At 57.5% G+C, this 9,636-nt stretch overlaps 2 long non-coding RNA genes across 2 annotated transcripts; both read right to left on the reverse strand.

Moving 5' to 3' along the window:
• Window positions 1–1,086: 1,086 nt before the first annotated feature.
• Window positions 1,087–1,694, reverse strand: LOC133224259 (uncharacterized). Its single transcript, XR_009728813.1, has 3 exons — window positions 1,643–1,694; window positions 1,446–1,492; window positions 1,087–1,286 (listed from the first exon to the last, which is right to left on the reverse strand). It is a non-coding gene; the product is annotated as an uncharacterized LOC133224259 (long non-coding RNA).
• A 5,612-nt stretch (window positions 1,695–7,306) lies between these two features.
• Window positions 7,307–7,830, reverse strand: LOC133224138 (uncharacterized). Its single transcript, XR_009728776.1, has 3 exons — window positions 7,779–7,830; window positions 7,582–7,628; window positions 7,307–7,422 (listed from the first exon to the last, which is right to left on the reverse strand). It is a non-coding gene; the product is annotated as an uncharacterized LOC133224138 (long non-coding RNA).
• Between the last annotated feature and the right edge of the window lie 1,806 nt (window positions 7,831–9,636).

Here is a 9,636-nt window from a genome sequence, read left to right on the forward strand (position 1 = left end):
TGTAATATCTTGTATTTGGTCTGTTTTTTCCAAGTTTCCAGAGACCTGAATATTTGCAATAAGGGGGTTGATCGGTGACACTTTTGGTGCAGGTCCCTGAACAGGTCAGAAGCTTCACCCTGACCTGAGGGTGTCCACCAGGTCTCATAATGGGACATGGATGGGCTCGTTGTGCACCCAGGTCATGGCCTTGGTTGCGAGGCCCCTATGGTCCCACTCATCTCCCGTGCCTGGGGCACATGGGCCAGCACTGGAACCCCTCCCAGTCCCTGTCAGGACCTGATCCTGAGCTGTGGTTCCACTGCCATCCTTCGAAACCATCACGTTCTTGGGGCTGCACATTGGGTGCTACTGAGCTCCTCTCAGCTCCCCAAAACCTGCCTGGTACCCGCAAATCAACCCAGCCCCAGGCATCTCCATTGCTCCCAATGAGCACTGAACTTCTAAAACACTGCCCAGTTTGTACCCCAAAACCCAACCTAGACCAGGCATCTCTATCCATCCCAGATCCAATTGTATCCTTCATCCATTTAGAAATTCACCCAGTGTCCCCCAGCCCCAGACATCTTGATCCCTCCCCACACTATTTAACACTCAGACCCCAACACAAGAGGGACGTGGAGCTGCTGGAGCAAGGCCAGAGGAGGCCATTGAGATGCTGCGAGGGCTGGAGCAGCTCTGCTCTGGAGCCAGCCTGAGAGAGCTGGGCTGGGTCAGCCTGGAGAAGAGAAGGCTCCTTAAGGGAAGACCTTAGAGCAGCTCCAGTGCCTGAAGGGGCTCAGGCCTGTAGGACTGCCCAGAGGAGCAGTGGCTGCCCCATCCCTGGCAGCATTCAAAGCCAGGTTGGACGGGGCTTGGAGCAAGCTGCTCTAGTGGAAGGTGTCCCTGCCCTTGGCAGGGGGTTGGAACTGGAAAAGATTTAAAGTCCCTTCCAACCCAAACCATTCTATGATTCATGTTTGTTTTGGTCTGGCGTCTTCTCAGAGCAGACCTCTTGGACCTCCTGCAGGATGACTGTGGCTCAGGTTCCAGTGTGCGTGTGCTGAAAACCATCATGACACGGTGGCTTTTCTTGTGTAACACTGACAAGGAGACACACGTGTCCTCCAATCACACATCTCTTTATTCTCTTTTTAGTTTGATGTCAAAAGAACTGGGGTGTCGCCGGCGGGCTCCTAAGGGCAGCTGCCATTTTCGGTGGCAGGACCCAGTTAAGGGTGTCCCTCTTCATCAGTAGCAGGAAGAAGATGGCCACCATCAGCAGGAGGAAGAACAGACAAAGTATCCTGTGGGGTGGGAGAGGGCTCAGGCAGAGCAGAGGCCAAATTGGACTCAGCTCTTTCCCATCACCCGCTTTAAACAGCCCGTGGGACCTGGCACTGCCGGCACAGGCATCCGGCTGCTTAAGGCAGAGCCCTGGCCCCCGAGAGCCCAGGTCAACTCACCGCAGCCAAGAACTGATCTTCCTCCTCCATGTCGCCAACTGCTCGTCCTCCAGCCAAGGCAAACAGAGACATGCGTTGGGGCATGCGAGGGGCTGAGGTGTGGGGGCTCAGAGGCCTCCCTCGTCCCCGGTGAGCTCAGTGCCCCCATGCCCCAGCACAGCCCAGACCTTCCCTCCCCAGGACCCACTGTGTCCTACCAGCCGCTCGTCCACCATCTCCTCCAGCAGCGATGGCGTTGTCTCCTTTGCCTCCTCTGGCATCACCCTGCAAGTGACACCATGGGGTTGTAGGTGTTGACAAGAGACCTGGGCCGGCTCAGCAACCCACCGGGTGGCCACAGGGAGCCAGGGAGGTGCCCAGGCTGCGCTGGGGCTGGCACCGGCACCCCCAGCACCTGAGCCCCCAGCACCACTCACAGCAGCCAAGAAGTGAACATTTTCCTCCATGTGCTTGAAGCTTTTGGCTGTTGGAGCTGTTCCCATTTCTTCAGGAGGCGCTGGATACTGAGCCTGAGCAGCTGGACAAGCACAGTGCCTGTTCAGGAGCCCATGCTGTGCCCGCTTGGAGGTAGTGGAGCCCCAGTCCCTCCTGTCCCCGGTACCTTTGTGGCCTCAGTGTCCTGCCAAATAGCTTCTGTGAGCTCTGCCCACTGCTCCGCCTGGAAAGCAAGAGGGATGCACTGCAGGGAGCCACGGTGGCACAAGACATGCCCAGTCCTGGGGTGCCAACACACAGCAGGGTCTCCTCTGCAGCCCCTTTCCAGAGCTGCCTTCAAAGCTCAGCCATCTCACTCTGAACTCAGCACTCCCATCCCACCTACCTGACGCTGCAGCAGCTCGTTATGCAATTGTGCCTCGGCAGAAGCCTGTGCCAGGCGCTCCCGGAGCAGAGGGTGGAAGCCCTTCAGCTCTTCTGCCTGCATATCTGCAGCTCTGTGTGAGGAAGCAACCCACTGTCCTGCGGTGGGGCCCTTCCACAGCACGGCGGGGAGACGACACGGCGATGGTGTCACTCTCCCTGCTCCTGCCCAGCAGCACCCAGGTTCCCAGGGCAACCCAGCTTTATACCACCCTTATCCCAGCCTCACAGTGACAGGACAGTGACACGGCCCCTGCTGCCATTGTGACGCGGCCATCTCCTCTCTGGAACTGGTGCTAGGAGCTGAGCTGCGGCCCAGCCATGGCTGCTGGGTACATGGGGCATCGCCCTTAGCACGTGGGCACTGAGCTCTCACTGCCACTGTCCTAGTGCGTTGTGTATAATAAATACATCACTGTGTAATATCTTGTATTTGGTCTGTTTTTTCCAAGTTTCCAGAGACCTGAATGTTTGCAATAAGGGGGTTGATCGGTGACACTGTTGGTGCAGGTCCCTGAACAGGTCAGAAGCTTCACCCTGACCTGAGGGTGTCCACCAGGTCTCATAATGGGACATGGATGGGCTGGTTGGGCACCCAGGTCATGGCCTTGGTTGCGAGGCCCCTATGGTCCCAGTCATCTCCCATGCCTGGGGTACATGGGCCAGCACTGGAACCCCTCCCAGTCCCTGTCAGGTGTATTTGGTCTGTTTTTTCCAAGTTTCCAGAGACCTGAATATTTGCAATAAGGGGGTTGATCGGTGACACTTTTGGTGCAGGTCCCTGAACAGGTCAGAAGCTTCACCCTGACCTGAGGGTGTCCACCAGGTCTCATAATGGGACATGGATGGGCTCGTTGTGCACCCAGGTCATGGCCTTGGTTGCGAGGCCCCTATGGTCCCACTCATCTCCCATGCCTGGGGCACATGGGCCAGCACTGGAACCCCTCCCAGTCCCTGTCAGGACCTGATCCTGAGCTGTGGTTCCACTGCCATCCTTCGAAACCATCACGTTCTTGGGGCTGCACATTGGGTGCTACTGAGCTCCTCTCAGCTCCCCAAAACCTGCCTGGTACCCGCAAATCAACCCAGCCCCAGGCATCTCCATAGCTCCCAATGAGCACTGAACTTCTAAAACACTGCCCAGTTTGTACCCCAAAACCCAACCTAGACCAGGCATCTCTATCCATCCCAGATCCAATTGTATCCTTCATCCATTTAGAAATTCACCCAGTGTCCCCCAGCCCCAGACAATTCCTCACCCCCTCCCACACTATTTAACACTCAGACCCCAACACCAGAGGGACGTGGAGCTGCTGGAGCAAGGCCAGAGGAGGCCATTGAGATGCTGCGAGGGCTGGAGCAGCTCTGCTCTGGAGCCAGCCTGAGAGAGCTGGGCTGGGTCAGCCTGGAGAAGAGAAGGCTCCTTAAGGGAAGACCTTAGAGCAGCTCCAGTGCCTGAAGGGGCTCAGGCCTGTAGGACTGCCCAGAGGAGCAGTGGCTGCCCCATCCCTGGCAGCATTCAAAGCCAGGTTGGACGGGGCTTGGAGCAAGCTGCTCTAGTGGAAGGTGTCCCTGCCCTTGGCAGGGGGTTGGAACTGGAAAAGATTTAAAGTCCCTTCCAACCCAAACCATTCTATGATTCATGTTTGTTTTGGTCCCCTCTTCTTCCTCAGATACCTTGGAGCTCCTGCAGGATGACTGCGTGGCTCAGGTTCCAGTGTGCGTGTGCTGAAAACCATCATGACACGGTGGCTTTTCTTGTGTAACACTGACAAGGAGACACACGTGTCCTCCAATCACACATCTCTTTATTCTCTTTTTAGTTTGATGTCAACAGAATGGGGTGTCGCCGGCGGGCTCCTAGGGGAGTAGCTCCCACATTTGTGGCAGGACCCAGTTAAGGGTGTCCCTCTATCAGAGCAGGAAGACATGGCCATCATCAGCAGGAGGAAGAACAGACAAAGTATCCTGTGGGGTGGGAGAGGGCTCAGGCAGAGCAGAGGCCAAATTGGACTCAGCTCTTTCCCATCACCCGCTTTAAACAGCCCGTGGGACCTGGCACTGCCGGCACAGGCATCCGGCTGCTTAAGGCAGAGCCCTGGCCCCCGAGCCCCCAGGTCAACTCACCGCAGCCAAGAATTGATCTTCCTCCTCCATGTCGCCAACTGCTCGTCCTCCAGCCAAGGCAAACAGAGACATGCGTTGGGGCGTGCGAGGGGCTGAGGTGTGGGGGCTCAGAGGCCTCCCTCGTCCCCAGTGAGCTCAGTGCCCCCATGCCCCAGCACAGCCCAGACCTTCCCTCCCCAGGACCCACTGTGTCCTACCAGCCGCACAGCCGCAATCTCCTCCAGCAGCGATGGCGTTGTCTCCTTTGCCTCCTCTGGCATCACCCTGCAAGTGACACCATGGGGTTGTAGGTGTTGACAAGAGACCTGGGCCGGCTCAGCAACCCACTGGGTGGCCACAGGGAGCCAGGGAGGTGCCCAGGCTGTGCTGGGGCTGGCACCAGCACCCCCAGCACCTGAGCCCCCAGCACCACTCACAGCAGCCAAGAAGTGAACATTTTCCTCCATGTGCTCGAAGCTTTTGGCTGTTGGAGCTGTTCCCATTTCTTCAGGAGGCGCTGGATCCTGAGCCTGAGCAGCTGGACAAGCACAGTGCCCGGTCAGGAGCCCATGCTGTGCCCGCTTGGAGGCAGTGGAGCCCCAGTCCCTCCTGTCCCCGGTACCTTCGTGACCTCAGTGTCCTGCCAAACAGCTTCTGTGAGCTCTGCCCACTGCTCCGCCTGGAAAGCAAGAGGGATGCACTGCAGGGAGCCACGGTGGCACAAGACATGCCCAGTCCTGGGGTGCCAACACACAGCAGGGTCTCCTCTGCAGCCCCTTTCCAGAGCTGCCTTCAAAGCTCAGCCATCTCACTCTGAACTCAGCACTCCCATCCCACCTACCTGACGCTGCAGCAGCTCGTTATGCAATTGTGCCTCGGCAGAAGGCTGTGCCAGGCTGTCCCCCTTGGGAGCAGAGGGTGGGAAGTGCCATAGCTCTTCTGCCTGCATATCTGCAGCTCTGTGTGAGGAAGCAACCCACTGTCCTGCGGTGGGGCCCTTCCACAGCACGGCGGGGAGACGACACGGCGATGGTGTCACTCTCCCTGCTCCTGCCCAGCAGCACCCAGATTCCCAGGGCAACCCAGCTTTATACCACCCTTATCCCAGCCTCACAGTGACAGGACAGTGACACGGCCCCTGCTGCCATTGTGACGCGGCCATCTGCTCTCTGGAACTGGTGCTAGGAGCTGAGCTGCGGCCCAGCCATGGCTGCTGGGTACATGGGGCATCGCCCTTAGCACGTGGGCACTGAGCTCTCACTGCCACTGTCCTAGTGCGTTCTGTATAATAAATACATCACTGTGTAATATCTTGTATTTGGTCTGTTTTTTCCAAGTTTCCAGAGACCTGAATGTTTGCAATAAGGGGGTTGATCGGTGACACTGTTGGTGCAGGTCCCTGAACAGGTCAGAAGCTTCACCCTGACCTGGGGGTGTCCAGCAGGTCTCATAATGGGACATGGATGGGCTGGTTGGGAACACAGGTCATGGCCTTGGTTGCGAGGCCCCTATGGGTCCCAGTCATCTCCCATGCCTGGGGTACATGGGCCAGCACTGGAACCCCTCCCAGTCCCTGTCAGGACGTGATCCTTAGCTGTGGTGCCGCTGCTGGAGCAGATGACCCCCAGAAATCCCTTCCAGCTTCAGTCAGTCCGTGACTGCGACCTCGCCACCCCACACCTCCCCAGCCCTGCAGCAGCTCCTTACACCTTCTTGACCTCCCAGAACACTCTTCCAGGTGCTCCTCAAGCACGCGGAGCTCCTGCTTCACTGGTTCAGCCTCCATGGCGGGGTGGGTGTGCGCTGGGTGTGAGAGGCGTACAGGCTCTGAGCACAGACCCTCTTGTCCCACGGTGGGGTCCTTCCATAGCACAATGAGCACACGACAGGGCATTGGTGTCACCCTCCCAGCTCCTGCCCAGCAACACCCAAGATCTCCAGATGCTCCCCACCTCCAGGAGCAACCCAGCTTTGTGCCCACTGGTGCCCATGTCACAGCCTCATGGTGACAGTATGGTGACATGGCCACTGCCACCCATTGAAACCATCACGTCCTAGGGCTGCACATTGGGTGCTACTGAGCTCCTCTCAGCTCCCCAAAACCCGCCTGGTACCCGCAAATCAACCCAACCCCAGGCATCTCCATTGCTCCCAATGAGCACTGAACTCCTAAAACACTGCCCAGTTGGTACCCCAAAACCCAACCTAGACCAGGCATCTCTATCCATCCCAGATCCAATTGTATCCTTCAACCATTTAGAAATTCACCCAGTGTCCCCCAGCCCCAGACATCTTGATCCCTCCCCACACTATTTAACACTCAGGCCCCCAACACAAGAGGGACGTGGAGCTGTTGGAGCAAGGCCAGAGGAGGCCATTGAGATGCTGCGAGGGCTGGAGCAGCTCTGCCCTGGAGCCAGCCTGAGAGAGCTGGGCTGGGTCAGCCTGGAGAAGAGAAGGCTCCTTAAGGGAAGACCTTAGAGCAGCTCCAGTGCCTGAAGGGGCTCAGGCCTGTAGGACTGCCCAGAGGAGCAGTGGCTGCCCCATCCCTGGCAGCATTCAAAGCCAGGTTGGACGGGGCTTGGAGCAAGCTGCTCTAGTGGAAGGTGTCCCTGCCCTTGGCAGGGGGTTGGAACTGGAAAAGATTTAAAGTCCCTTCCAACCCAAACCATTCTATGATTCATGTTTGTTTTGGTCTGGCGTCTTCTCAGAGCAGACCTCTTGGACCTCCTGCAGGATGACTGTGGCTCAGGTTCCAGTGTGCGTGTGCTGAAAACCATCATGACACGGTGGCTTTTCTTGTGTAACACTGACAAGGAGACACACGTGTCCTCCAATCACACATCTCTTTATTCTCTTTTTAGTTTGATGTCAACAGAACTGGGGTGTCGCTGGCGGGCTCCTAAGGGCACCTGCCATTTTCGGTGGCAGGACCCAGTTAAGGGTGTCCCTCTTCATCAGTAGCAGGAAGAAGATGGCCACCATCAGCAGGAGGAAGAACAGACAAAGTATCCTGTGGGGTGGGAGAGGGCTCAGGCAGAGCAGAGGCCAAATTGGACTCAGCTCTTTCCCATCACCCGCTTTAAACAGCCCGTGGGACCTGGCACTGCCGGCACAGCCATCCGGCTGCTTAAGGCAGAGCCCTAGCCCCCGAGCCCCCAGGTCAACTCACCGCAGCCAAGAATTGATCTTCCTCCTCCATGTCGCCAACTGCTCGTCCTCCAGCCAAGGCAAACAGAGACATGCGTTGGGGCGTGCGAGGGGCTGAGGTGTGGGGGCTCAGAGGCCTCCCTCGTCCCCAGTGAGCTCAGTGCCCCCATGCCCCAGCACAGCCCAGACCTTCCCTCCCCAGGACCCACTGTGTCCTACCAGCCGCTCGTCCACCATCTCCTCCAGCAGCGATGGCGTTGTCTCCTTTGCCTCCTCTGGCATCACCCTGCAAGTGACACCATGGGGTTGTAGGTGTCGACAAGAGACCTGGGCCGGCTCAGCAACCCACCGGGTGGCCACAGGGAGCCAGGGAGGTGCCCAGACTGCGCTGGGGCTGGCACCGGAACCCCCAGCACCTGAGCCCCCAGCACCACTCACAGCAGCCAAGAAGTGAACATTTTCCTCCATGTTCTTGAAGCTTTTGGCTGTTGGAGCTGTTCCCATTTCTTCAGGAGGCGCTGGATCCTGAGCCTGAGCAGCTGGACAAGCACAGTGCCCGGTCAGGAGCCCATGCTGTGCCCGCTTGGAGGCAGTGGAGCCCCAGTCCCTCCTGTCCCCGGTACCTTCGTGGCCTCAGTGTCCTGCCAAACAGCTTCTGTGAGCTCTGCCCACTGCTCCGCCTGGAAAGCAAGAGGGATGCACTGCAGGGAGCCACGGTGGCACAAGACATGCCCAGTCCTGGGGTGCCAACACACAGCAGGGTCTCCTCTGCAGCCCCTTTCCAGAGCTGTCTTCAAAGCTCAGCCATCTCACTCTGAACTCAGCACTCCCATCCCACCTACCTGACGCTGCAGCAGCTCGTTATGCAATTGTGCCTCGGCAGAAGCCTGTGCCAGGCGCTCCCGGAGCAGAGGGTGGAAGCCCTTCAGCTCTTCTGCCTGCATATCTGCAGCTCTGTGTGAGGAAGCAACCCACTGTCCTGCGGTGGGGCCCTTCCACAGCACGGCGGGGAGACGACACGGCGATGGTGTCACTCTCCCTGCTCCTGCCCAGCAGCACGCAGATTCCCAGGGCAACCCAGCTTTATACCACCCTTATCCCAGCCTCACAGTGACAGGACAGTGACACGGCCCCTGCTGCCATTGTGACGCGGCCATCTCCTCTCTGGAACTGGTGCTAGGAGCTGAGCTGCGGCCCAGCCATGGCTGCTGGGTACATGGGGCATCGCCCTTAGCACGTGGGCACTGAGCTCTCACTGCCACTGTCCTAGTGCGTTGTGTATAATAAATACATCACTGTGTAATATCTTGTATTTGGTCTGTTTTTTCCAAGTTTCCAGAGACCTGAATGTTTGCAATAAGGGGGTTGATCGGTGACACTGTTGGTGCAGGTCCCTGAACAGGTCAGAAGCTTCACCCTGACCTGAGGGTGTCCACCAGGTCTCATAATGGGACATGGATGGGCTGGTTGGGAACACAGGTCATGGCCTTGGTTGCGAGGCCCCTATGGGTCCCAGTCATCTCCCATGCCTGGGGTACATGGGCCAGCACTGGAATCCCTCCCACTCCCTGTCAGGACCTGATCCTGAGCTGTGGTGCCACTGCCACCCTTCGAGACCATCACGTTCTTGGGGCTGCACATTAGGTGCTACTGAGCTCCTCTCAGCTCCCCAAAACCTGCCTGGTACCCGCAAATCAACCCAACCCCAGGCATCTCCATTGCTCCCAATGAGCACTGAACTCCTAAAACACTGCCCATTTGATAACCCCAAACCCAACGTCATGCTTTATGCCGAGGCTGTAAATCTGAACCACTCAGTGTACTCCCCCAATTCCCTCTCACCCAGTTCCCAGAGGGATGGGGATTGTAATCGAAAGAATGGAACTCCCATGGGTTGAGATAAGAACAGCCCTGTAACTAAGGTATAACACAAACCACTATTGCTACCACCAGTAATAATAATGATAAGGGAAATAACAAGGAAGAGAATATAATACCACTTGTCAAATCGTAGCCCGACCAAGCAGTTAACCAGACCCCCTGAGTAACTCCCAGTTACATCCTGGACATGACGTGG

Source organism: Neopsephotus bourkii, unplaced genomic scaffold (assembly GCF_033783945.1).
Source record: "Neopsephotus bourkii isolate Nb327-2 ecotype Australia unplaced genomic scaffold, CSIRO-AGI_Nbou_v1 NB_1663, whole genome shotgun sequence".
NCBI lineage: Eukaryota > Metazoa > Chordata > Aves > Psittaciformes > Psittacidae > Neopsephotus > Neopsephotus bourkii.